Source organism: Colletes latitarsis, chromosome 4 (genome assembly GCF_051014445.1).
Source record: "Colletes latitarsis isolate SP2378_abdomen chromosome 4, iyColLati1, whole genome shotgun sequence".
NCBI classification, from domain to species: Eukaryota; Metazoa; Arthropoda; class Insecta; order Hymenoptera; family Colletidae; genus Colletes; species Colletes latitarsis.
This window is the reverse complement of record NC_135137.1, coordinates 23,464,319-23,490,308: the sequence shown is the minus strand read 5'-3', so window position 1 is coordinate 23,490,308 and position 25,990 is coordinate 23,464,319. Positions and strand designations below refer to the sequence as shown.

The 25,990-nt window shown below is 40.6% G+C and overlaps 1 pseudogene; it reads left to right on the top strand.

Annotated features, from left to right (window-relative positions):
- Nucleotides 1-2,133: 2,133 nt before the first annotated feature.
- On the top strand, nucleotides 2,134-7,850 carry LOC143341190 (uncharacterized; annotated as a pseudogene).
- Nucleotides 7,851-25,990: the final 18,140 nt, after the last annotated feature.

The window sequence follows — 25,990 nt, the reverse complement described above, 5'->3', positions numbered from 1 at the left end:
CTAATCATATTTTAACTATTAAAAAAAAGACATTTTCTTACTATGCTTAAGGACGTGCGTTCATATATTTATACTATTTATGCGATTGAGTCTAAACAATCAAATGAATTTCAATGTAATTTTAAATTTTTAAATCTGAAAAAATTTGGAAATACTGTCCTATTTGTCCTCTTTGTTTAGCAATTTAAAAAAACGCTGATTCGTTAAAATCAATCATATTAAAATAAAAGACTGGAAAATTTTTCTTCTTTCAATGAAGGAAAACTCTTTTACTTAATCTTTTTCGAAGGCGAAGGTGAAAAAGTCGATTTCGCCACGGCAACAATGGTTGGACGCGACGCATGGACGTTCCCCCGAAATAGGGGATCGGTTTTTGTTTTCCAGAAACGCGAGCGAGGCGATCGAAAACGCGAAACGCATTAGTTGGATAACGGAGAGTCGCGAGGTCCACGCAACCGTTTGGTTGTCCAGGCGGCAGGGGAGGTGAACCCCTACGTGGCGCGTCCCCAGGTGGCGGATAGGGGTAGCCGCTGGGATAATTGCCTGGTATCGGTAGAAAGAGAAGGGGAGAGAAATTAGATGCATCTGGTAAAAAGAAGTGGTAATTATCAGAGGTCGATAAAGAGGAGGTGGGGAAAGAAATTAGACGCCTTTTGACTGTTTCGAAAAAGTGATATATTTAATTTTTTATCACAATTCAATGCGAGTATAAATTGTGTAATTCTATTTCACAAAAATTAGATACAGTTTTTTATTTTTAGTTATTAATAGCATCATATAAAATGTGATCCAGCGCATATGCCAACAGCTCGCAATCTACAGGCGAATTTTTGTCGTAATATTCACGAAGGATTTTATCAGCCACACGTTTATGCATAATACTATTCCATTTTAAAATATTTGTAAATTCTTGGTATTTCTCACCAACATAGTGCGTATTTTGGCATAGCCACGAATATGCACGCTCGATGCACTGTTCCAGTTCGAATAAAAATAATAGAGTTGACGGTTTCATATACATGCAAGCATCATGTAATTTCACTTGTACAATGTTCATGTCGCGCATTGCAACAACCGTAAGCACCAAATCACAAATTGATAACGATGTTGGAGAAGGAGCTGATAGCACATGTTGTTCGATATCCTCGCGTTTCTGGATAAACACCATCCATGTTGAGTAAGACAGCAACAATGTATTTCCTCGAGTATCACCAAGAATAATTTCTACGGCGGATACAGGTCCTACACCGATTGCAATATCCAAATATTTGTATGCTGTGGATGTGAGGGCAAATCTCCTTCCCAGTATATGAGGCGTTGAACGCTGTTTCTTGCTACTGTTACATATAGAAAAGTAAATAAAGAATGAAAGGTAAGTAATGACGATAAGAAAAAATGGTGATAATAATACTTACTCATTACTTGTGCATGCTGTATCGCAAGGAATGCAGTAATTCATTTTTTCAGAAAAATTTGAACATAGAATTCAATAGATAATGTTTCACGACGATACTATCGAACGAGTGTGAATATTGTGCAGCACTTAAATGCAACGTTGCATCATATGTACCAGGGGAAGCGGGTGGCGCGTAGTGGTGGGAGGAATTTTTTATATCACGTGTTCTTCTTCTGTGAAAAGTGCAACTTTTGCAAAAATGTCTTTTAGATTACCTTGAACACGTCTAAACATCCAACTTCTGCAAAGCGTATATCATTGCATTCTCAGGATGATGCAACCAAATAATATTCTTCGCGACATAGATTATTTTTACGTTCACGCTGTACCCAATAATTTTTTTGGGATCCGCGAATTGTGCGAGCTATTGGGTCCTAGTCATTTTACATACACGCTGCTCACCTTCTTACTATTTTATGTCACATGTTCTTCTTCTGCGAAAAAGTGTAACTTTTTTGCAAGACGTTTTAGATTACACTGAACATGTGCAAAACATACAATACATTCGTGGACGAACACGCACAAAGAAACACGATTTCTGCAAAACGTATAACATTGCATTCGCGGACACAGATTTCTGTAATATATCGCGAGCATCACCGAGGGCATCATCGGGACAGTGATTTTTGTAATATATCGTGTACATCACTGTACACATTAGCACAAAAGATGACAGTATGGATCATCAAGAGCAGGAGCTGTACGAGCAGGCCGCTCAATTAAGATCGAAGGAAGAATACAATTTATGGGAACATCGATTTGGCGACTATCTCAATTCGTTGGAGGAACGAAGCCGAATCAAGGGACTGCGATTCTCAATCGGTGAAAAACAATCATTGATTGCTCGTATCGCTAGATTGGAAAGTCTAAAAGATTCGACACGCAATCGATTTGTATATGTGGGTGTTGGATATAGTGCAAGCCTCAGATGGCGTGAAATTGATACGGCTTTCGTTAACCGTATATTGACCGGTGCGATGATAAATTCTAACCACATAGAGCCTCGCAATTTTTTCGAAGATGCGAGGGACATTGTAGTTGATCATGTGCGGAACATTGTGCTGAAACATGATAGTGTCAAAATAAATACTATACTTAACGGTGAATTTGTGGCTGGTAACAAATGTGCAAACAAAAGTGTTAACACGAAAAACTGTGAACTGTGAACTAAAGAAAGCTGTAATCAATGTATGCTCGATGGACAATGCATGTTTCGCATGGTCGGTGGTGGCTGCTCTGTATCCAGCCGAAAGTCACGTATCTCTGGCATCATAATATCCTCATTATACGACGGTGTTGAATATCCAGGATATTGAATTTTCAATGACATTGAACCAAATTAAAAAGTTTGAACATGTCAATAACATCTCCATCAATGTTTATACCATTGAGAATAAGAAGGTGTTACCAATACGAGTCATCGATAAGAAGATGAAGAGGCATGTCAATTTGTTGTATTTAGAAGGAGCAAACGACGTGGGACATTTCGCATGGATTAAGAACTTATCTCGCCTCGTGTGCATACAATTGAGTAAACATAATGGCAGAAAATACTTTTGTGATAGGTATGTATATAATAAATCTTTTAAATATTTTATGTTAGATAAAAATTATGTCTCTTATTGCAGATGCTTACACTATTTTAGTTCGAATGAGAAACTGGAAGCTCACACCATGGATTGTGAGAAGATGAATGTTTGCGCAATCATATTGCCAAATGATGATGGCAGTAAGTGACTCAGTATCTGCAACTACAACAGGAAAGAACGTGTTCCGTTTATAGTATATGCCGATCTGAAATGCATCCTGGAGAAAACGGATACTGATCGAGAAGCGTCAAGATACACGTATCAGCATCATCGAGTATTTAGTGTGGGATATTATGTGCTGTGCTCGTACGACGACTTGTTATCTACGTTTCAATGTCGTCGCGATCCTGATTGCGTATCATGGTTTGTGAGACAACTTCAAGATTTGTCACATCGTGTAAAGTCCATTTTATCAGCCAATGTACCCATGGAAAATTTATCAGCTGAACAATTACAAAATTTTAATACGGCAACACACTGTCACATATGCGAAACACCGTTTACGCGAGATGATAAGCGGATACGCGATCATTGCCATTTGACCGGTCGGTACAGAGGTCCTGCGCATTCAAATCACAATTTAAATTATAAAGATGCGTTTGCCATCCCCATAGTCTTTCACAATTTATCCGGTTATGATTCACATTTTATTATCAAGGAGATAACCACCGCATTCGAGGGTGATGTCACTGTATTGCCGATAACAAAAGAGAAGTACATTTTATTTACAAAATACGTTGAAAACGCAGATGAAGAATCGAACTCGTGCAAGCGCATAAAATTGCAATTTATCGATTCGTTTAAATTTTTAAATACAAGTTTCGAGAAATTGGTATCTTTTCTTAGTAAAGATAAACTTGAAATTACACGATCCGAGTTTCAAAAATTATCTGCGGAAGATTTTGATTTATTGACGCGGAAAGGGGTGTTTCCGTACGAGTACATTGACTGTGTCGAAAAGTTGAACCAATCATGTTTACCATCGCGCAATTCATTTTACAGTACCTTGACTGGCGATACTGTATCTGAAAACGACTATGCACACGCCGTCAACGTGTGGATGCAGTTTTCCATTCAAACGCTCGGCGAGTATAGCGATTTGTATTTGAAGACGGATGTCTTCCTGTTGGCTGATATTTTTGAAAATTTTCGCAATAGTTGCATCGCAAGTTACGGACTCGACCCCGCGCACTATTATACTTTGCCAGGTTTTACGTGGGATGCCATGGTGAAGCATTCACGTATCAATTTCGAACTTCTTACCGATATCGACATGGTCCTATTTATCAAACGTGATATACGTGGTGGTTGAGTCAATGTTCTAACAGGCGCGCACGAGCCAACAACAAGTACATGCAGTCGTACGATCCATCGCAACCATCGTCATATTTAATGTATTTCGATGTAAATAATTTGTACGGCTGGGCAATGTGTCAACCATTACCATACGCCAATTTTCAGTGGGTCAACAACAAAGATGTAGATGTAATGACCGTAGCGTTAGACTCATCGATGGGGTATATTTTGGAAGTCGACCTGGAGTATCCGCAACATCTGCATGATTCGCACACTGACCTACCGTTCTGCCCAACACGTGATAAACCGCCTGGCAAGTGCCAGGAGAAGCTCATCGCGACTCTATACGATAAGAAGCGTTACGTAATGCACTACCGCAATCTGCAGCAATGTATTCGTCATGGCCTTCGCGTAACTGAAGTTCACCGCGTATTACAGTTTTCCCAATCTCCATGGCTTCGCGATTGCATCGAACTAAATACAAAGTTCAGAACTCTTGCTACAAACGATTTTGAGAAAAATTTATACAAGTTAATGAATAATGCAGTGTTTGGCAAAACCATGGAGAATGTGCGCAATCATGTAGATGTAAAATTAGTAACGAAATGGGGAGGGAGATATGGTGCAGAGGCACTGATCGCTAAGCCAAATTTCCACAGTCGCAGCATATTTTCGGAAAACCTAGTTGCGATCGAACTGCGTAAATTGTCCGTAAAATTTAACAAACCAATCTATGTGGGTATGTGTATACTAGATATATCTAAGGTTTGTTTGTATGAATTCCATCACGATTACATGTTACCCACACATAGGAATAAATGTAAAATTATGTACACCGATACAGACAGTCTAATCTACCACATCGAGTGTGACGACATTTATGAACTTATGATACGCGATATTGCTCGCTTTGACACGAGCGATTATCCCACAGATATTCGATATGGTATTCCGCTTGCTAATAAGAAGGTACCAGGTTTAATGAAAGATGAAAATAATGGTGCGATTATGACCGAATTTGTTGGATTGAGAGCGAAGATGTATGCCATGCAAGTCGATGGCAAGAAAGATACGAAAAAGGTGAAAGGTGTTAAGAGTAATGTTATAGCGCGAACTATAACATTTGATGATTATGTGCAATGTTTGATGGGCGAGGTTGAAAAGATTTGTCACCAATCGTGTATAAGATCCATGTTGCATGAAGTGTACACGATATCAGAAACAAAAATTGCTCTGAGTTCATACGATGACAAACGATATATTGTACCATATTCAACTGAGACGCTGCCATGGGGGCATTATAAAATACCGCTTTAGACGTACCAGTATACATATGTTTGTAACTCCATAAAAGATCCAAGAACGCAAAGTTTGCAGAATGCTGTGGGAGAAGCTGAGGGCATGCAATTCTACTAATGTTGGCAGATACGAGCGAGTACCACTCCCATTCCTAAGAAGACAAGTCCTCCCCCACCCGAGTAATGCACTATATAAAGAGTTGTACGACCAGCCCATGCCATTTATAGCAAAAGTGATTTTTGAAGTTTTACTTAAAAAAAAAAATAAAAATTTTAACAATGGTTGCGGACAAGTGGGACAAAGGTATGTAAAACAGGAATAATTTTTATCACATTAGTTTGTATCATATTTAACAACCTCAATTACAAAATATAATATTCTAATATGAACATTCTCGCCCCCCACGCAGTAAGAGTTAGCTTGGATGGTGCTGGCTCATAAGCAGAGGCTGTATTACTTTCGTCGCGATATAACATCATTAATGAGAGGTATTGCTTATGGGGAGGTGAATGCTATAGACGGCGACGGGAACTGAATTTGCGAGCAATGCTTAGCCGCGCTACCAGATCATGAAACAATGGAGTATGACAAACAACCAACACACATTTTGGTGATGGTGTCAATGTTTGGTGTTGGATTTCCTAACCGTCTTGTTATGTTACAAAAATCATCTCCAGTGACGATTGTATATGTCTGGAGTTTCCTTCAGTTTTGGCCATGGGTTCTTCGAACTTATGGTGTTTATTATACGAAGATAAGAGTTCGTCGCTAGGGCGAACTGCGCTTCACTCTCGCCTTTCTTCTGCGGGTGAAGTCACAGTCTCGAAACAGATCTCATAGAGAACGGTTCAAAACTCTGAGATATACCTTAGCGTATTTAATAAAAGCATTAATAAATTTACCAGTAATCATTGTCGTTTTAATCAATCATACGTCCCACAACCCTACCTATTCCAATATTGGGTGAACATCATAACATATTACATTGTGGCGAATGTGGTGCACAAATATACAAACTCGCTGATGCACTACATTGTATGGGATGTGTTGACACAATCACAAAAATCCCATTACATAGAATATCGAGACAGGCAATAATAGTTTGCGAAAACTTGTATTAATCATTTATATTTTTCAATCATTTTTATATTTTTTTACTCATTTTATATTCTTCACCGTTTTCATAATCATTATATATATATTTTTATTTATATTTTTATGTATGTATTTTTAATTTTTTAATCATTTTATATTTTAATCATTTTTCATATTTTTAATCATTATATATTTATATTTATATTTTATGTATGTATTTTAATTATATATTTTTCCTTATTAATCCTTTTTGTGAGTATAGTATGTAATAAAACAATTTATATACATAGTATCATGATCAGTATCTCTACACATCTCCCTCACCCCAATTTGTTATTAATTTTACATTATAAAAAGTTCACAGTAAAAAAAAAAAAAAAAAAAAAGAAAAAAAATTTATTTCTGATATTTCAACCATCCGTTGTATAATTTAAGTCTTTTCATGGTTGATGCATCGCTATGTATTAGCACGATCGAGATTTTTCAAACACTTGATATCTTCGTAATCGGCATCAATGGTTTTAGTTTTATTCTAAAGTTCATAATTTTATAAAAAGATACATTTATTTCCAGTATTTCAACCACCATTAACTAGTACATGTTTTTTCAGAAGCTTACAAAAACATTAAAGATTTTTAGACGTATTCTGAAAGTTCATAATTTTATAAAATTGCTAGGAAGGATGGGGGATGGGGAAATTAGATGTATTTTTTAAATGACATGAATTAATTCAAAAAGATACATTTATTTCTAATATTTTAACCACCAATTGTGTAATTTAAATACATTTTGCAAACCAAAAAAGGTACATTTATTTCCGATATTTTAACCACCAATTGTATAATTTAAATACATTTTGCATAGCGCATGTCTTTTTATGGTTACCACATCGCCATGTGTTTGCACAATCAAGATTTTTTAAGCATTCAATATCACCATAATCAACATCGATGTTCTCAGCATTAATATGTTCAGCCACCATGTTGGTTAACCAATCACGCTTTTGAAGCCCTTTTACATATACAATTGGGTTTGACTCATCTACTATTGCCGATATAATAAGCGTTTTGGTCATGCTGTAGGGTATAAAGTCGTCGTCCCACGACAGCCCGTGATGATTCTTCGTCACCCAAGTAGCTCGTGATTTATCGGACGCAGATAATAAACACCATGGATATGGACTTTGGAAGATATAATGCGCTAGAGTGCTTCCTTTTCTCAGCACTGCCACTTCCTTTACAACAAACTCTGTGTCGCTAACGAATCCTTGTATGTCAACGAATGTTGATACCATCATGAAATATCTTTGAAACTATGCTGCAATGCGGTGTGTCCGCCTGTTATATATATATGTATATTACAAACATTGCTGATGTTACAGTTTATGTAATCTTGCGCACAACGTTGGACAGTGGACAGTATTCGACAACGCGATCATGCAAAATAAGACAATACACGGTAGTATTTGCTGGCACGTTTTCTTTACAATCAAATTCTATTCGCACATCTATGGTAGCGCTCTTGATTGATTCGTTCTGTCTCGAACAATCGATGACTACAAACGGTCCATAGAACGAAAAGCTCACCCTGTTGTAAAGCGTTTCGTAGCAGTCGTATCCGTAATAAGCTTTACGAAAACGTGCATACATATCAAAAAGAATAGCATATCTGTTTTTATCATAATCAAGATTCAAGTCATCATATGGATAAAAGTCAGAGTTTAGATACAGTTTCACATTGGTCAAGTTACATTCATCGAAGTTGCTCGCATCTTTAGTCATGTTGTTCTTCCGACCAGTCTGCAGCGCAAAAATGACGTATCGCGGCTTCTCCAGCTGAGTTGCAGTTTTAACAGCCCATGAATGTTTTGTTATACTTTGCAATAATGGGTACTAGACAGTCAATATTCGATACAGTGTGGTGTGCAAGCGATTGAATTGTCTTCTCTTTATTTTCGCGCGTCGTCTGTTTCACTTGCTCCCCTTCGTTCAGCACAAGCATCTCCCACTACAGTCGTTGTCTCCGCACATGCAGTCGAACGATGATCTGTTCCCCTCGAAAATCGAGCAATTGATCGTCTTGATTCACAACGCGAATCGTCAAATCCGAAATGCTTCGTGCAGTAATCGGAAGGTAAATGATCTGTGTTGGTCTTTCCGATATCTTATATCCTGGTGGAACGGTAGGCGAAAACTCATGTATCGTGTGCGCACACTTGTTATTGCTGTAAGCGCCAGCTGTTACGTTGCATTCAATGCGAATGATATTTACATTCATTATATTAATTGATGCATCCGATTCGTGCCATTTTCGTGGTTATAGCACCCGATTCGTTGAAAACCCCAGCAACGAGCCAATAGTATTGGGTTTGATAAAATTTATGCTATAATTACACTTAATTTCGCTCTTCATCGTATTGTTGTTAGCTCTAAGCATCAAGGATGGGTTCCCTTCATTATCCCATGAAAGCGATCGTTGCAAATACATGTGAATGTCGTCCAGCTCATAAGATCCCTCGGGAATAATGATTTCCTTATCATCATTATCGTAATAAAATTTATTATTTGACAAATTTACATTTGGTATTGTGTAATATGTTTCAAAGTCCATAAGACCGAGTTCGTAATCACCATTGCTGAAATCGATGGTTGGAAAATAGCTTACTGCGAGAATACTACTTTGCCCGGTGAGCGTTAACGTCAGCGACATGTTCCAACGGATACTGGAGTTAAAGTGTACAATGATTGTCCTTAAATTGATTGTCAACTGTCAGCAGAAACTGTAAACACAGCTGTCCACAATTGCTTTGATTATAGCGCTGATAAGGCATGTGATTATACTCGATTACACTATTCTTCAAATATTGTATCAGTTCCCTCGGCGGTTGAAGATTGCCAAAATTATCAAAATATATGGCGCATGTTCCCCGTTTTGCGTATGCCACCCAATGAGTACCTGTTCCCTCAACAGTATCCAAATTTACGATCCCGCTCTCATTCCAACGCTCTATGTATTGTCGGTGCCGATTATGATGCAAAGTCGCGCAAGATTCGTCGAGTAGCACCACCTGTAGAGGATGGCGATGCTATCAACAAACTATACTTGCAAGAAAACATGACAATTATAAAAAATTGACAAGACGAATTCGACAAGAAGATGATCATGTTTCAAGATTACGTTCAGAGTTTGAAAGATCAACTGAATCACTTGGAGAGGGATATTATCGAATTCCGAAATCAAATGCATCAATAGCTGGACGTTGGGACGTTGAGACGTTGGGGTGTTGGAGCGTTGGGATGTTGGGGACGTTGGGGCGTTGAGACGTTGAACATTGATTGATTGATAAGATGTGTACGTTAGGTCTTCGCGTCAGTGGCGAGTCACACATGGCTGAGAAGAAAACCTCCAGGATCGAGAAACGATGTCTTGTGGAAGAATTGCATGCTCCGGCGAGAAGGCATTTTCCCTGAAGACGCGTCATAGTACATGGGTATGACGACCTATGGCAAGCGGACGTGGTCGAGATGCGACCTTACACGCGATATAACAGAGGCTTCCATTACATACTCACTGTTATCGATGTGCTGAGTAAGCATGCGTGGGCTATACCCCTCAGAACTAAGAATGGAAATAAAGTTTCTACAACGATCGGGAAGATAATCCGAGACAGTGGGAGGTATCCGAAAAATTTGCAGACCGACAAAGGAAAGGAATTTTACAAGGCAAATATGCAAAAATTTTTATCAAAATACACCATAAATCATTATTCAACGTATTCGGTGATGAAGGCGTCAGTCGTCGAGCGGTTCAATCGTACACTCGAAAACGATATGTGGAAACTGTTTACGCTTAATGGAAATTATAAATGGATCGACTCGCTGCAGCTTCTCATATCAAATTACAACGCGCGAAAGCATCGAACTATCGGTATGCGACCAATTGATGTTACACCAACAAACGCTGCTAAGCTCTTAACAATGGTGTATAATCATGTAATAATTGCCGCTTCTGCACGATTCAAAGTGGGAGATGCGGTACGTGTGAGCAAATTCAAGACAATTTTTGAAAAAAGTTACACACCAAAATGGAGCACTGAAATATTTACAATCGCCGAGGTACAGAAAACTAATCCTGCAACGTATCTGTTGAAAGATGTTTATGAAAAACCAATTGCTGGAGGATTCTACGAACACGAGTTGCAACGCGTTGCAAATTTCGACGTGTATCTAGTTGAAAAAGTATTGCGTAAGAAGGGGAACAATGTGTATGTAAAATAATTGGGGCTCAATAACTCGCACAATTCGTGGATCCATAAAAGTAATGTTTTGTAACATAATTATTCGTTGCTTTAATAAATATATCATATTTTTAAATTATCAAAACATGGTATCTACTTTCTTCCCCACGGTAAGGCTCTCCATATATATATTACAGAATTCTTTGTCTGTGAATGCAGTGTATACGTTTTGCAGAAGTTGCGTTTTTGCACGTGTTCAGTGTAATCTAAAACGCCTTGCAAAAGAAGTTGCGCTTTTCGCAGAAGAAGAACATGCGACATAAAATAAGAAGGTGAACAGTGTGTATGTAAAATGGCTAGGACCCAATAGCTCGCACAATATTGTAGGAATTGAGTGTGTGGGCTGGGAGAGATCGTTCACAACAAAAATGAGACGAGTACTCGATTAACGAACAATAACAGTTTATTAACAAAAATAATAGGAAAGATAACAATAATAACAACACAATTGATAACAAAGACACAAGTCGCAAATTCGCTGTAATTTCGCCTGTGACTTTCGACTAGTCACTGTCGTCTATCAACTGCCGCGCCGCCGAACATTCACACACTTATAAGGATTCACCCTCAGTCGCTCTATCTTTCTCACGCAATCATCCCTTTTCACTCACACCAAAAATCCTCGCATCCATAGTCCAGATTCACGCAGTCACGTACACGCCTTACTAATCGTTCCATTCTCACGGTCCAGTCGCTCAGTTCTAAACACTCTTCCACGCATTCTTTCAGCCACTCGACATTTTCCAAACGTAGTCACCCTATTTCCCAAACACCCCGGCGCCGTCCAGACGCAAGACGACACCGACCGCACGCGCGCAACAATGATCCATTCATACCTCACGAAAGTTTCTAACATTCGAATCCACAAACGTACTGGTGCCATCCCGTCGCGGGATTACACCGACCATACGCACCACCAATCGTTCACACCCTACAATATCCCATAAAAATTATTGGGTACAGCGTGAACGTAAAAGTGATCTATGTCGCGAAGAATATTATTTGGTTGCATCATCCTGAGAATGCAATGTTATACGCTTTGCAGAAGTTGCATGTTTAGACGTGTTCAAGGTAATCTAAAAGACATTTTTGCAAAAGTTGCACTTTTCACAGAAGAAGAACACGTGATATAAAAAATTCCTCCCACCACTACGCGCCACCCGCTTCCCCTGGTACATATGATGCAACGTTGCATTTAAGTGCTGCACAATATTCACACTCGTTTGATAGTGTTACGAGCGCAAGCGCGAGATCCTGGATTCGATCGAGGGCAGTACTCGACCGGTGGTTTTAGGTATGGTTAGGAAAGAGACAGGAGTTCCGGACGAACCAGGGGCTCTATACCCTGGGAGCCGTAGGACTAGGTTACGTGGACGAACCAGGGGCTCTATACCCTGGGAGCCACGGGGTTAAATTTATAAGGAGAAATGTATGGTTTCACGGACGAACCAGGGGCTCTATACCCAGGGAGCCGCTAGAAAGGAGTGGACGAACCAGGGGCTTTATACCCTGGGAGCCACGTAGGTTTTAGGAAGTTTTAGGATCTTTGCTCTATCGTAATGGTACACCTCGAGCGGTAAAGGTGTACCGGGTCCGTGAGATACTCCTCGTCTTACCGTTAATATAGTTCAGGGTTGCATTGATTGAATAATGCAAATCAGTGTGACTACTTGTATGTATTCTATTCGATGCTCAAGTACAATTGTGTATTAACAAAACTAGTACTATTACTAGATTGCCACGACGGCGAGAGTTTTAAATCGGCTTTTACGCGGCGCGTTCGCGGGAGCTACTACTCGGTTTAGACGATTGAAACTCACGGTTAAAACCACTAAGGTAGGATGTTGCTCGAAGGGGATTATAGCCCGATCTTGCTTCGAGTATCAAAGTGACGTCGTCTCGAGAGTTTTATGAAAACTGAGCTCCACGAGTAAGAAAATGCGGCCCTTATATACTGGAAAATTACTCGGTACAGTGGCGGGGCATTACCATATAAGGCAATGAAAACTGGGCCGGAAGTGCACATACGGCATGAGTCAACCCCGTTCGAGGGGTTGTGCGCTAGATAATCGAGCCAACGCCCAAGCCACCAAACGTTTCAGTCCCATACGTGAATGATATGTAACAATAGTATCGTCGTGAAACATTATCTATTGAATTCTACGTTGACTTACTATGAATCACTGCATTCCTTGCGACACAGCATGCACAAGTAATGAGTAAGTATTATTATCACCATTTTTTCTTATCGTCATTACTTACCTTTCATTCTTTATTTACTTTTCTATATGTAACTGTAGCAAGAAACAGCGTTCAACGCCTCATATACTGGGAAGGAGGTTTGCCCTCACATCCACAACATACAAGTATTTGGATATTGCAATCGGTGTAGGACCTGCATCCGCCGTGGAAATTATTCTTGGTGATACTCGAGGAAATACATTGTTGCTGTCTTACTCAACATGGATGGTGTTTATCCAAAAACGCGAGGATATCGAACAACATGTGCTATCAGCTCCTTCTCCAACGTCGTTATCAATTTGTGATTTGGTGCTTACGGTTGTTGCGCGACATGAACATTGTACAAGTCAACTCTATTATTTTTATTCGAACTGGAACAGTGCATCGAGCATGCATATTCGTGGCTATGCCAAAATACGCACTATGTTGGTGAGAAATTCCAAGAATTTACAAATATTTTAAAATGGAATAGTATTATGCATAAACGTGTGGCTGACAAAATTCTTCGTGAATATTACGACAAAAATTCGCCTGTAGATTGCGAGCTGTTGGCATATGCGCTGGATGACATTTTATATGATGCTATTAATGATTAAAAATAAAAAACTGTATCTAATTTTTGTGAAATAGAATTACACAATTTATACTCGCATTGAATTGTGATAAAAAATTAAATATATCCCTTTTTCGAAATAGTCAAAAGGCGTCAAATTTCATTCACCACCTCCTCTTTATCGACCTCTGATAATTACCACTTCTTTTTACCAGATGCATCTAATTTCTCTCCCCTTCATTGATACTAATTACCGACCATAGATACCAATTACCGACCGTCGGTAATAGTTACCAATTCCCCACCCTGACTACCGGAACCCTCCCCCGCCACCGACGGGCTCAACCGGACCCCCCACTCCGACGCGAAGCCCCCCCCCGGAGCCCCTTGTCCAGAACTCTCCTTCCTCACCTAGTTACTATAATAAAATCTTTTCTATATTGCAGAAGATAGGGATAAATTGTAGTTAACTGTATTATGTACAATTTATTTCTGTTTCAGATTTATTCCAAACACTTGAAAAATCATCTTCAGTCTTCTACATTCATCATCAAGCCTTTCTTCTTTGAATGTAGATTAACTTGTTTCATTTCCAATTAATTTATATTTACTGGCATGTCTCTATAAATTTCAAATCAATTAATCAATTTGAATTTGTGATATTGTGTCAGCCAGTTTCAAAAATATGGTTTCGAGAAAAACGTATTTAAAATTTCCGATATGATTATTAACCACTGGGTACTCTACCCTTTAAATGGCTATAACTTTGTTACTTCAACGAATTTTAATGAGTCTACGTTTATTATAATTGCTAAATAAAGAGGACGAGTTGCGAGCCAAAGATCAGTTGCGGGGTTTTTAAAAAGGACAGATTGGCATTCTTGTTCTCATTAATGTTGCAGCGTGTTTACGAGGGATGTGTCCGATATATGCATATGTATATAATCAATTCATTTTCCTTCAATAATTCTCCATTGCAAAAATTCTACAGTATTCTTACATTTTTTTATATTTTAAAATTGTCCCATGTTATTAGAAAGTAGGTATACGGCGAAAGCTATACAACTTTATAGTTCCTAATATGTATAATATGTATACGTATACATATAGTGCATGATCGCTTGGTGTGGAAAGTTAACGAATCTTCAAAAAGCGCCCAGGTTTGGTTTCGAGAAATGTAAGCGACGTCAGCGATGCAAGGGCGAGAAGGAAAGCGAGTATCAGCCTGTTCCTCTCGCCTCTTCCGAAACTACGAGCTCACGTACACGCAATTGGGCATAGTGTGCGAAAGTGGAATGAGGAGTTCCTGGGGCCGCCGATGCACGGTCTAATAACATTGATTTCGGGTCGCAAATACGTTTTTGCCGGGTTATTTTTTAAATAAATAATGTATTACAATTTAAAATGAAAAATAGAGGATTTGCGGTGTACGTATCAATAAGATACATCCTTAGGTATTTTAATAATCTTGAAATTTTTAAATAACCTTAATCGATTGATTACTCCAATGAAATTAATCGATTAATGTCCAATTATGGACCATACAGCTTGCATTTCGTTAAAAAATAATAAAATTTCTGAAATTTCATTTTCTGTCTCACTTCCTCTTGTGTTCATTTCTAAATCTGTTGGTAACGTTGCGAGTGACACGGAAATGGTGATGGGGCTCTAGAGCCCCAGAGAAACGGGCCGAAAAAATACATTTGGTGATAGATCTACTCGTATACCTCGTCTGTGTCTCTAGTATACCACATATCGTTCGGTACCACTATGCGATCTGAAACATACTGTTAGAACTCGGGGCGCAATTGCCATATCTACGTGCCTGCGGGTATGGTGGGGCGCATGCGCAAACACCGAACGCTCGTGCGAATGTCATATGCAACTAAAGTGTAGTTCTGCATGTTACGGGCATGGCATTTGGCTGCAAGGTTTTGTTTCTTATTATATTATATTATATTGTATTAAACTCATTTAAACATGTTTTTACCGTTTAACCCACTCGAAAACCTAACACATGACGTTTGGTGCCATTTTATAGTGCTGTAACTTAGGCTTCGGATGAAAAAATTGTTGTCATCGATATTTGTATGCGAATGAGTTGAAATTAAATTCGTTGAAACAATACGTACGCCCTGTCTTTAGAAATCGAAGTAATCGAAGAAAACAAAGAAAAAATCTAAGATGATGTAGAAGACATTATTTGTTGGAGGTGAAGAAGCGGAGAGGAGGTTAGAAAGAATTTTTCTATAAGCTGGCTGTCGACAATGAAGCTTTATTTAAAAACTTTATGCGAATGTAGAGAAAATTTTGAATACTTATTGGAGAAAATCCGCTGTTTACAAAAATTAATATATTTAGCTACCGGCGATAGCTATGTATACTTTGCTTTCGTATTTGTTCCGGATCTCTGAATTGAGTATTTCAAACATTATTCCAGAAGTGTGCAGAGCTTTCATCAATATTCTACAGGATTTTGTAAAGGTAAGTGTAAAGAATGATATTACTATACATATAATTATATTTACATATAAAATGACATACGATAATAATATAATACTGATGTATATAATAATAGAGTATAAATTATTTATTGTCAATATTATTTATGCTAAAATACTAAATCTCCTTCCTTCTATGCTCTATCAGCAAAGGTACAAACTAGCTGTGTATAACTATTTCTAGATAGCAAAATTTCTGAGTGTAGCAAATAGATAGATTTTGATTCATATCTGCTTTCATTATCGTAATATGAATTCTATGCATCATATTTTCCGGAAGATGCATTGAGTAGTATATCATTTATGAAATGTATTGCAACTATTTATGCTTTTGGCCTGATTTTTTGCAGTTCATTTCCTACGTATTCTCCATATGTTAAACAATCATCTCTCCAAACAGCATGTTTTAAAATAGCATAAACTTCTACTTTGTGACATGAGGTAGATACAAAGCATTATTTTTTCTTTTTACTTTTTTTAAATGTTTTCTTTCTATTTTACTTGTCTTGTCTTTTGTTTCTATTACAGTGTGATTCATCAAGTATTATTTCTAAACTTTAAATATCTTGTGTGTTTTCAATATTTTACAAATGTATAGTTTGGCAACAAGCTAAAGTATTGATTTAAATAAAGTCAGATCAGGGATTGACAAAAAACAGCTGCAGTTATTTCGAACGTTTTTGTGTAATTTTTTCTTTCTCCCATGAAATCTTTGAAAGAAACAATCATTAAGTGTCTCTGCTACAGAAGTGATACAACTAAAAAAAAAGCAGCTTGCGAATCGCAACTATAAACCATGAAATTTAACTTTATGGTTGCTATTCACAAAGTGTTCTCATTTGAATTGTGTCACATTCGTAGAAAGAGTGCGATATACACTAGTGCCCACATAAATGACCAAGCTCAAGACCAGCCTCAGTCATTTGTGTGGGCATGGTTAGTTCTCAGAATTCAACGGAGATAAGGAAAGAGGATAAGTGCAAGTGAGATACAATAGCTGGCACCGGAAACCATTGTATAATTCAAATCGGTCCGTCTACAGTAAACATTGGATATGCAGCAATGATTCTTAAAATAAACATTGCTCAGTTTACGTACAGTGGAGGCGAATTTCAACACCAGTAAATGTTTATATACAGTCAGTCCCATAAGTATTTGTACCCTCGTTGCTTGTAAAAAAAATTTGTTGAAATCAAAGGATGCATTTAAAGTTTTGCAATAAATTTTTTATTATAAATGAACACATGTATAAAGTTTATTTATACCAAATTATAACGAAATTGATTAACTAATAACAAAAATATATTGATTTTTCTCTGCATAGTACATAATAGCACTTCACGTATTCGTACCAGTGCAGATTTTGTCAAAAAATTGCATATTATGGTAACTTTTTTACTTTTGTATTATTTTTGTAGTATTTCGTGGGCCCACCTTTATGCTTTATTACATCGTTTAATCGATTTGGCCTACTTTCTATCAGTTTAAAGTGATATTTGGTTCAATACTATTCCAAACTTCTACAATTTTTTCTTTCAGTATTTGTTTATTGGAAATTTCATGCTCGCGTAGTCTTTTATCTATTTCCGTCCATAAATTTTGTATAGGATTTGTATCTGGACTCTGAGGAGGTGTACGTACAAAATGGGGAACGTGGTAAAGTAATAATTTACGAACAATCTGAGCAGTATGTTTCGGGTCACTGTCGTGTTGGAAACAATAGTCATTTTGCGGATCCAGCTTAATCGTACTTGAGTGTAGATTTTCTTCGAGTATATTTTTATACTGTATCTTATTCATAATTCTATCGATAAAGACAAGATTGTCTGCTCCGGATGCTGCCATGTAGCCCCAAACCATCACGGAGGCTCCGCCGTGCTTTACAGTCGGTTGTAGATTCTTTAATTCTAGTTCTTTATTAAGCTTCCTTCAAACTTTTCCTTTTCCGTCACATCCAAAAATATTAAATTTCGACTCATCAGAGAAAATAACTTTATTAGGTATAACTTTAAAGGTATTACTTTAACTTCTGTACTCTTTCGCAAATGCTAACCTCTAACTTTTGTTAATTTTACTAATAAAGGACTTCTTTCTCGGTGTTCGACCATGAAAATTTTCACTTCTCAATATTCTTCGATAAGTTTCAACAGAAACTTTCTTATTGAACATGTCGTTACACATTGTAGCTAACTTAGGTGTACTAAGTAGAGGGTTTTGTTGCACTTTACCTATTATAGTTTTTCTTTCTCGAATGGTTAAAATCTTTGGTCTTCCAGTACGTTCGTTATTTAACAAATTATCACTTGTTTTTATCCGTTTAGTGATGAATTGGATAGTTGATTTACTTCTGTCCATTATTTTTGCTCTCTTGATGTAATTTGAAAATTATTTGATGCTCTTCTAGAGTAGTCTTGGACTTCTTTCGACTCATTTCTGATTATTGATGTTATTTTAACATAATTTCAAACTAGACTACTTTGTTGGCACTCACTCAACCGACTGTAAACTCTGGAAATTATTTTCGATGTGAAATGACATTCGAAACAGAAGAAAATTGACTTTGCTAAGAATGGTACGAATACTTTTATGGACTATTATTACGTAGTATGTAGAATAAAATCAATATATTTTTTTTATTAGTTAATCAATTCTATTATAATTTGATATAAATAAACGTTATACATGTGTTCATTTACAGCAAAAAGTTTATTGCAAAATCTTACATGTATCGTTTGATTTCAACAAATTTCTCCCATAAGCAATGAGGGTACGAATACTTATGGGGTTAACTATACGGCCATATCGTCGAGACTCGAAATCGCCTTTTGCTTTTACCGATAGCCGTAGTTGATAACTGAAGAAAAGGACAGCGAGTGAGAACGAGTGGGAGCGTATGAGAAAAAATAAACGGCAGTCGAAGAAAAGGATAACGAATGAAAAAAAATGAACTGAAGTTGAAGAAATGGACTCTGTATGATTTTTTGTCTGTTCTGTCCATTTCAAATCAGTGATTTAATGAAATTATTAATATTTGTGTCATTCTACGACAAATCAATTACTTTTTGGACACTCAATTAGCTGATATCACGTTCTCTTTAAATTTGCAAGGTTTATTTCTACATGTTTCAGTGACATTTTTGAATTTTTTGGGCGAAAAAAGTTAAAACTGACGGTACTGTATACTTTCAAACACAGTCGCTTTTAAAAACGGTTGTCTCACGGTGTTCATGGCTTTGGCCATTCTGTTTGTTTCAAATGAAAAAACGTGAAAGATGTTGAATTAGTATGATATAACGCGTATACCCCCCCCGCGAACCGATCTCCGTCAGAAACAGCTCTGCGGCCGGTGGTTTACCGCATGGCCGCTAGGAGTCCCCGCGTTCTCGCAATTAATTACGGACCGTGCGAATATTAAAACCGGGCTAACGGCTGGATTTGGGGAGTTGTATCTTGCTCGTCAAACTTTGGTGCAGTTGAATGAATATCAATGAAACTTTACATTTAAATTTTATGTTCTCGTTTCAAGGTCTGATTAGATTTTGAGCGTGATCAGCTCCCGGATAATGATGATTATACGTCTTATTGTTTTATAATTATTTCGATACATATACATTATTTAAAAAAATTTTTAATACAATTTATATAAATCTTAAGAAGGATTGAGATAGAACAAACTTTTCTTCTATTTTTTCTAGAACGGAAAAATTAAACGAAATCTTATACATTGCAAACTTACCTAAATCATATTAAAAACGTATTCCACAAATATTTTAGAATAATGTTGTTCAAAGCAGTCTTATTCTTAAAGGGTTAATTAAGAAATAAATATTTAGAAATCGGAGTAAGTAAAATTTATTAAAATGAAAAACCACTCTTAACCAGTACCACGTATGCTGTAACAATCTTCAAAAACAAATATTTTCTAAAGATATGATCTAAATAGGAGAATGAATTGCTACAGAAATAGATTAATACTGACTTTTCCCGCTATGTTTTTCAATAACCGTATCAATTTGTTACACAGAATCAAATGTTATATATTTGACTTAACTTTACGTAATAATATAATCGAAATATTGGAAAAACAATTGTGTGCACGTTACCGTTCAATGGAAATCTGATGGATCTCAAATACCCTCTTTAAATTAGGATGTAAAAAATATTTATTTATTTGTACACAAAACAGTTTTTTATTTTTCACATTCGTCTTGCCTTTTTCTTTATTCCCCACTGAATTCATTACTGTGAAATAGAATACATTAAATTGACTGCTATTCATGCAATAGAATTTTGTTTTTATTTCTTGCCCTTTAAAAACCTACGGAGATTAGGCTATGTATGTATATCTACGCCCCTTCTTTCTCCATCCTCGTCGTTTCTACGACTCAGTGACCCGCGAAGAGTATAAACAAAACTGTTGTCAACCTGCGTGAGTCACTGCTGTAACAGCAGATAGGAAAAATAGAGATAAAGTTTATTTGATCTTAATCCTTCTTAAGATTTATATAAAACGTTTTAAAAAATCTTTACAAATAATGTATACATATGCATCGGAATAATTATAAAACTATAGGACGTAAAATCATCATCATCCGGGAGCTAATCGCGCTTTAAATCTAATCAGACCTTGAAACGAAAACATAAAACTTAAATGTAAAGTTTCATTGAAATTCTTTCAGTTGTTTAGACGCAATCATGTTAATAGCATAGGAACAAAAAAAATGTCTTTTTTTTTAATAGTCTCGATATGATCAGGGGGTCCTAAAACGTGTATTTACGTTAAATAAAATTTTCGAAATTTTTCTTTCATTCTGGTACTTTCCTTATACCTTACATAGGTCGGAAAGTAAAAATGCTGAGGCAGTCGAGACTTGGAATCGTATGCCGATTATCGCGAGATCGTATTTCAGCTGTTTCAAGAGCAAGAAGGAAAGGCTCACACTAGCATTCTTTAACGATTTCCCAAAGTTGTGCGAAGTGTCGAACTCACGTACCCGAGGTTCGTGCGGTAGGATATGCCTGCTATCCCCATCACACCGTTAGACGCTCAGGAAGTTAGTCGTCACTATTGTCCATTTTGATGCACTCAATAATGCCCGATGTGCCAGTATGGCCAGATCGGGCTTAATTGAATGCATCGAATTCGACACAATTCCGGGAAAACGATAAACAACGTTAGTGTGAGCCTTTCCTTTTTGGTCTCGTAAAAGAGACGCAGCTGAAATACGACCTCGCGATAATCGGCGTACGATTGTAAGTCTAGAATGTCCCAGCATTTTTACTTTCCGACCTACAGTGAGTCACAGCCCAAACCGTACACCATATACGAAAATATGTTTAATTCGAAAAATGAAGTTTAAGAATGATTTGGAAAAAAAATACGACAAACATATTATTGTAAATTTATCTGTATTTATTGTGCAACAATAATAAAATAAATGAATATTGCTTAACATAAAAAATGTTTGTTTATTCTGCCTCCCTATTCGCCCCGTCTTACCCTATTCGCCACGTCTTCCTTATTCGCCCAGTCTTTGCCATTTGCACCGCCCCGCTATTCGGCCTGTTTTCGTTGTTCGCCCCGTCTTCGCCATTCGGCCCGTCCCCTTATTTTGCCCGTTTCGCTGGCCGCCCCGTCTTCCTTATTCGCCCCGTTTTCGTTGTGCGTCCCGCCTTCATCAATCACCCCGTCCCCCTATTCGTCCCGTTTTTGCTGGTCGCCCTGTCATTCCTATTTGCCCCGTTTTCGTTGTCCGCCCCGTCTTCGTCAGTCGCCTAGTCTACGTGTTCGGCCCGTTTTCGCTGGTCGCTCCGTCATTCCTATTCGCCCCCTCTTCGTTGCTCGCCCTGGCTTCGTCAAACGCCCCTTCCCCCAATTCCACCCGTTTCGCTGGCCGCCCCGTCTTCCTTATTCGCTCCGTTTTCGTTGTTCGCCCCGTCTTCGTCAATCGTTCCGTCACACTATTCGGCCCGTATTTGCTGGTCGCCCCCGCTTCTTTATTTGTCCATTCATTCCTATTTGCCCCGTCTTCGTCAATCGCTTAGTCCCCCTGTGAGGCCCGCTTTCGCTGATCGCTCCGTCAACCTTATTCGCCCCGACATTCCTATTCGCCCCATTTTCTTTGTTCGCTCCGTATTCGTCATGCGGCCAGTCCCTTGTTTGCCCTGTCTACGCCGTTTGCTCCGTCCCCTTATTCGACCCGCTTTTCGCTGGTCGTCTCGTCATGCTTATTCGCCCCGATATTGCTATACGCCCCATTCTCGTTAATCGCTCCGTCTTCGTCATGGGCTCCGTCCCTTGTTCGCCCCGTTTTCGCCATTCGCCCCGCCTTCGACCTTTCGCACCGTCCCCCTATTCGGCCCATTTTCGCTGGTCGCCCCGTCCCCCATTTAGCCCGTTTCCTCTGGCCCCCCCCCCCGTCAATCCTATTCGCCCCAATTTCGTTGTTCGCCCCGTCTTCGTCATGCCCCTAGTCCCTTGTTAACCCCGTCTACGCCATTTGCCCCATCCCTTTATTCGACCCGCTTTCGCTGGTCGCCCCGACATTCCTATTCGCCCCATTTTCGTTGTTAGCCCCGTCTTCGTCAATCGCCCCGTCACCCATTCGGCCCGTTTTCGCTGGTCGGTCCGTCCCCCAATTGGCCCGTTGTCGCTGGTCGCACCGTCGTTCCTATTCGCCCCATCTTCGTCATGCCCCTCGTCCCTTGTTCACCCCGTCTACACCATTTGCGCCGTCCCTTACTCGACCCGCTTTCGCTGGTCGCCCCGTCTTGTTTGTTCGCCCCGTCCCCCATTTGGCCCGTCTTCGCTGGACGCCCCGTCATTCCTATTCGCCCCATCTTCGTCATGCCCCTCGTCCCTTGTTCACCCCGTCACGCCATTTGTCCCGTCCCTTTATTCGACCCGCTTTCATTGGTTGCCCCGATATTTCTATTCGCCCCATTCTCGTTGTTACCCCCTTTTCGTAAATCGCCCCGTCCCCCATTTGGCCCGTTTTCGCTGGACGCCACGTCATTCCTATTCGCCTCAATTTCTTTATTCGCCGCATCTTCGTCATGCCCCTCGCCCCTTGTTCACCCCGTCACGCCATTTGTCCCGTCCCTTTATTCGGCCCGTTTTCGCTGGTCGCCCCGTCCCCCCATTCGACCCGCTTTCGCTGGTCGCCCCGACATTCCTATTCGCCCCATTTTCGATGTTAGCCCCATCATTCGTCAATCGGCCCGTCACCCATTCGGCCCGTTTTCGCTGGTCGCCCCGACCCCCATTTGGCCCGTTTTCGCTTGTCGCATCGTCGTTCCTATTCGCCCCATCTTCGTCATGCCCCTCGTCCCTTGTTCACCCCGTCTACCCCATTTGCCCCGTCCCTGTATTCGACCCGCTTTTGCTGGTCGCCGCGTCATCCTTATTCGCCCCATTTTCGGTGTTAGCCCCATCTTCGTCAATCGCCCCGACCCCCATTTGGCCCGTTTTCGCTGGACGCCCCGTCTTTCCTATTCGCCCCAATGTCTTTATTCGCCCCATCTTCGTCATGCCCCTCGTCCCTTGTTCACCCCGTCTACACCATTTGCCCCGTCCCTTTATTCGACCCGCTTTCGCTGGTCGCCCCGTCTTGTTTGTTCGCCCCGTCCCCCATTTGGCCCGTCTTCGCTGGACGCCCCGTCATTCCTATTCGCCCCATCTTCGTCATGCCCCTCGTCCCTTGTTCACCCCGTCATGCCATTTGTCCCGTCCCTTTATTCGACCCGCTTTCATTGGTCGCCCCGATATTCCTATTCGCCCCATTCTCGTTGTTAGCCCCGTTTTCGTAAATCGCCCCGTCACCCATTCGGCCCGTTTTCGCTGGTCGCCCCGTCCCCCATTTGGCCCGTTTTCGCTGGACGCCCCGTCTTTCCTATTCGCCCCATCTTCGTCATGCCCCTCGTCCCTTGTTCACCCAGTCTACACCATTTGCCCCGTCCCTTTATTCGACCCGCTTTCGCTGGTCGCCCCGTCTTGTTTGTTCGCCCCGTCCCCCATTTGGCCCGTTCTCGCTAGTCGCACCGTCGTTCCTATTCGCCCCATCTTCGTCATGCCCCTCGTCCTTTGTGCACCCCGTCTACACCATTTGCCCCGTCCCTTTATTCGACCCGCTTTCGCTGGTCGCCCCGTCTTGTTTGTTCGCCCCGTCCCCCATTTAGCCCGTTTTCGCTGGTCGCCCCGTCTTTCCTATTCGCCCCAATTTCGTTGTTCGCCCCGTCTTCGTCATGCCCCTAGTCCCTTGTTAACCCCGTCTACGCCATTTGCCCCATCCCTTTATTCGACCCGCTTTCGCTGGTCGCCCCGATATTCCTATTCGCCCCATTCTCGTTGTTAGCCCCGTTTTCGTAAATCGCCCCGTCACCCATTCGGCCCGTTTTCGCTGGTCGCCCCGTCCCCCATTTGGCCCGTTTTCGCTGGACGCCCCGTCTTTCCTATTCGCCCCAATTTCTTTATTCGCCCCATCTTCGTCATGCCCCTCGTCCCTTGTTCACCCCGTCTACACAATTTGCCCCGTCCCTTTATTCGACCCGCTTTCGCTGGTCGCCCCGTCCCCCATTAGGCCCGTTTTCGCTGGACGCCCCGTCATTCCTATTCGCTCCAATTTCTTTATTCGCCGCATCTTCGTCATGCCCCTCGCCCCTTGTTCACCCCGTCTACACCATTTGCCCCGTCCCATTATTCGACCCGCTTTCGCTGGTCGCCCCGACATTCCTATTCGCCCCATTTTCGTTGTTAGCCCCGTCTTTGTCAATCGCCCCGTCCCCCATTTGGCCCGTTCTCGCTAGTCGCACCGTCGTTCCTATTCGCCCCATCTTCGTCATGCCCCTCGTCCTTTGTGCACCCCGTCTACACCATTTGCCCCGTCCCTTTATTCGACCCGCTTTCGCTGGTCGCCCCGTCTTGTTTGTTCGCCCCGTCCCCCATTTAGCCCGTTTTCGCTGGTCGCCCCGTCTTTCCTATTCGCCCCAATTTCGTTGTTCGCCCCGTCTTCGTCATGCCCCTAGTCCCTTGTTAACCCCGTCTACGCCATTTGCCCCATCCCTTTATTCGACCCGCTTTCGCTGGTCGCCCCGATATTCCTATTCGCCCCATTCTCGTTGTTAGCCCCGTTTTCGTAAATCGCCCCGTCACCCATTCGGCCCGTTTTCGCTGGTCGCCCCGTCCCCCATTTGGCCCGTTTTCGCTGGACGCCCCGTCTTTCCTATTCGCCCCAATTTCTTTATTCGCCCCATCTTCGTCATGCCCCTCGTCCCTTGTTCACCCCGTCTACACAATTTGCCCCGTCCCTTTATTCGACCCGCTTTCGCTGGTCGCCCCGTCCCCCATTAGGCCCGTTTTCGCTGGACGCCCCGTCATTCCTATTCGCTCCAATTTCTTTATTCGCCGCATCTTCGTCATGCCCCTCGCCCCTTGTTCACCCCGTCTACACCATTTGCCCCGTCCCATTATTCGACCCGCTTTCGCTGGTCGCCCCGACATTCCTATTCGCCCCATTTTCGTTGTTAGCCCCGTCTTTGTCAATCGCCCCGTCCCCCATTTGGCCCGTTCTCGCTAGTCGCACCGTCGTTCCTATTCGCCCCATCTTCGTCATGCCCCTCGTCCTTTGTGCACCCCGTCTACACCATTTGCCCCGTCCCTTTATT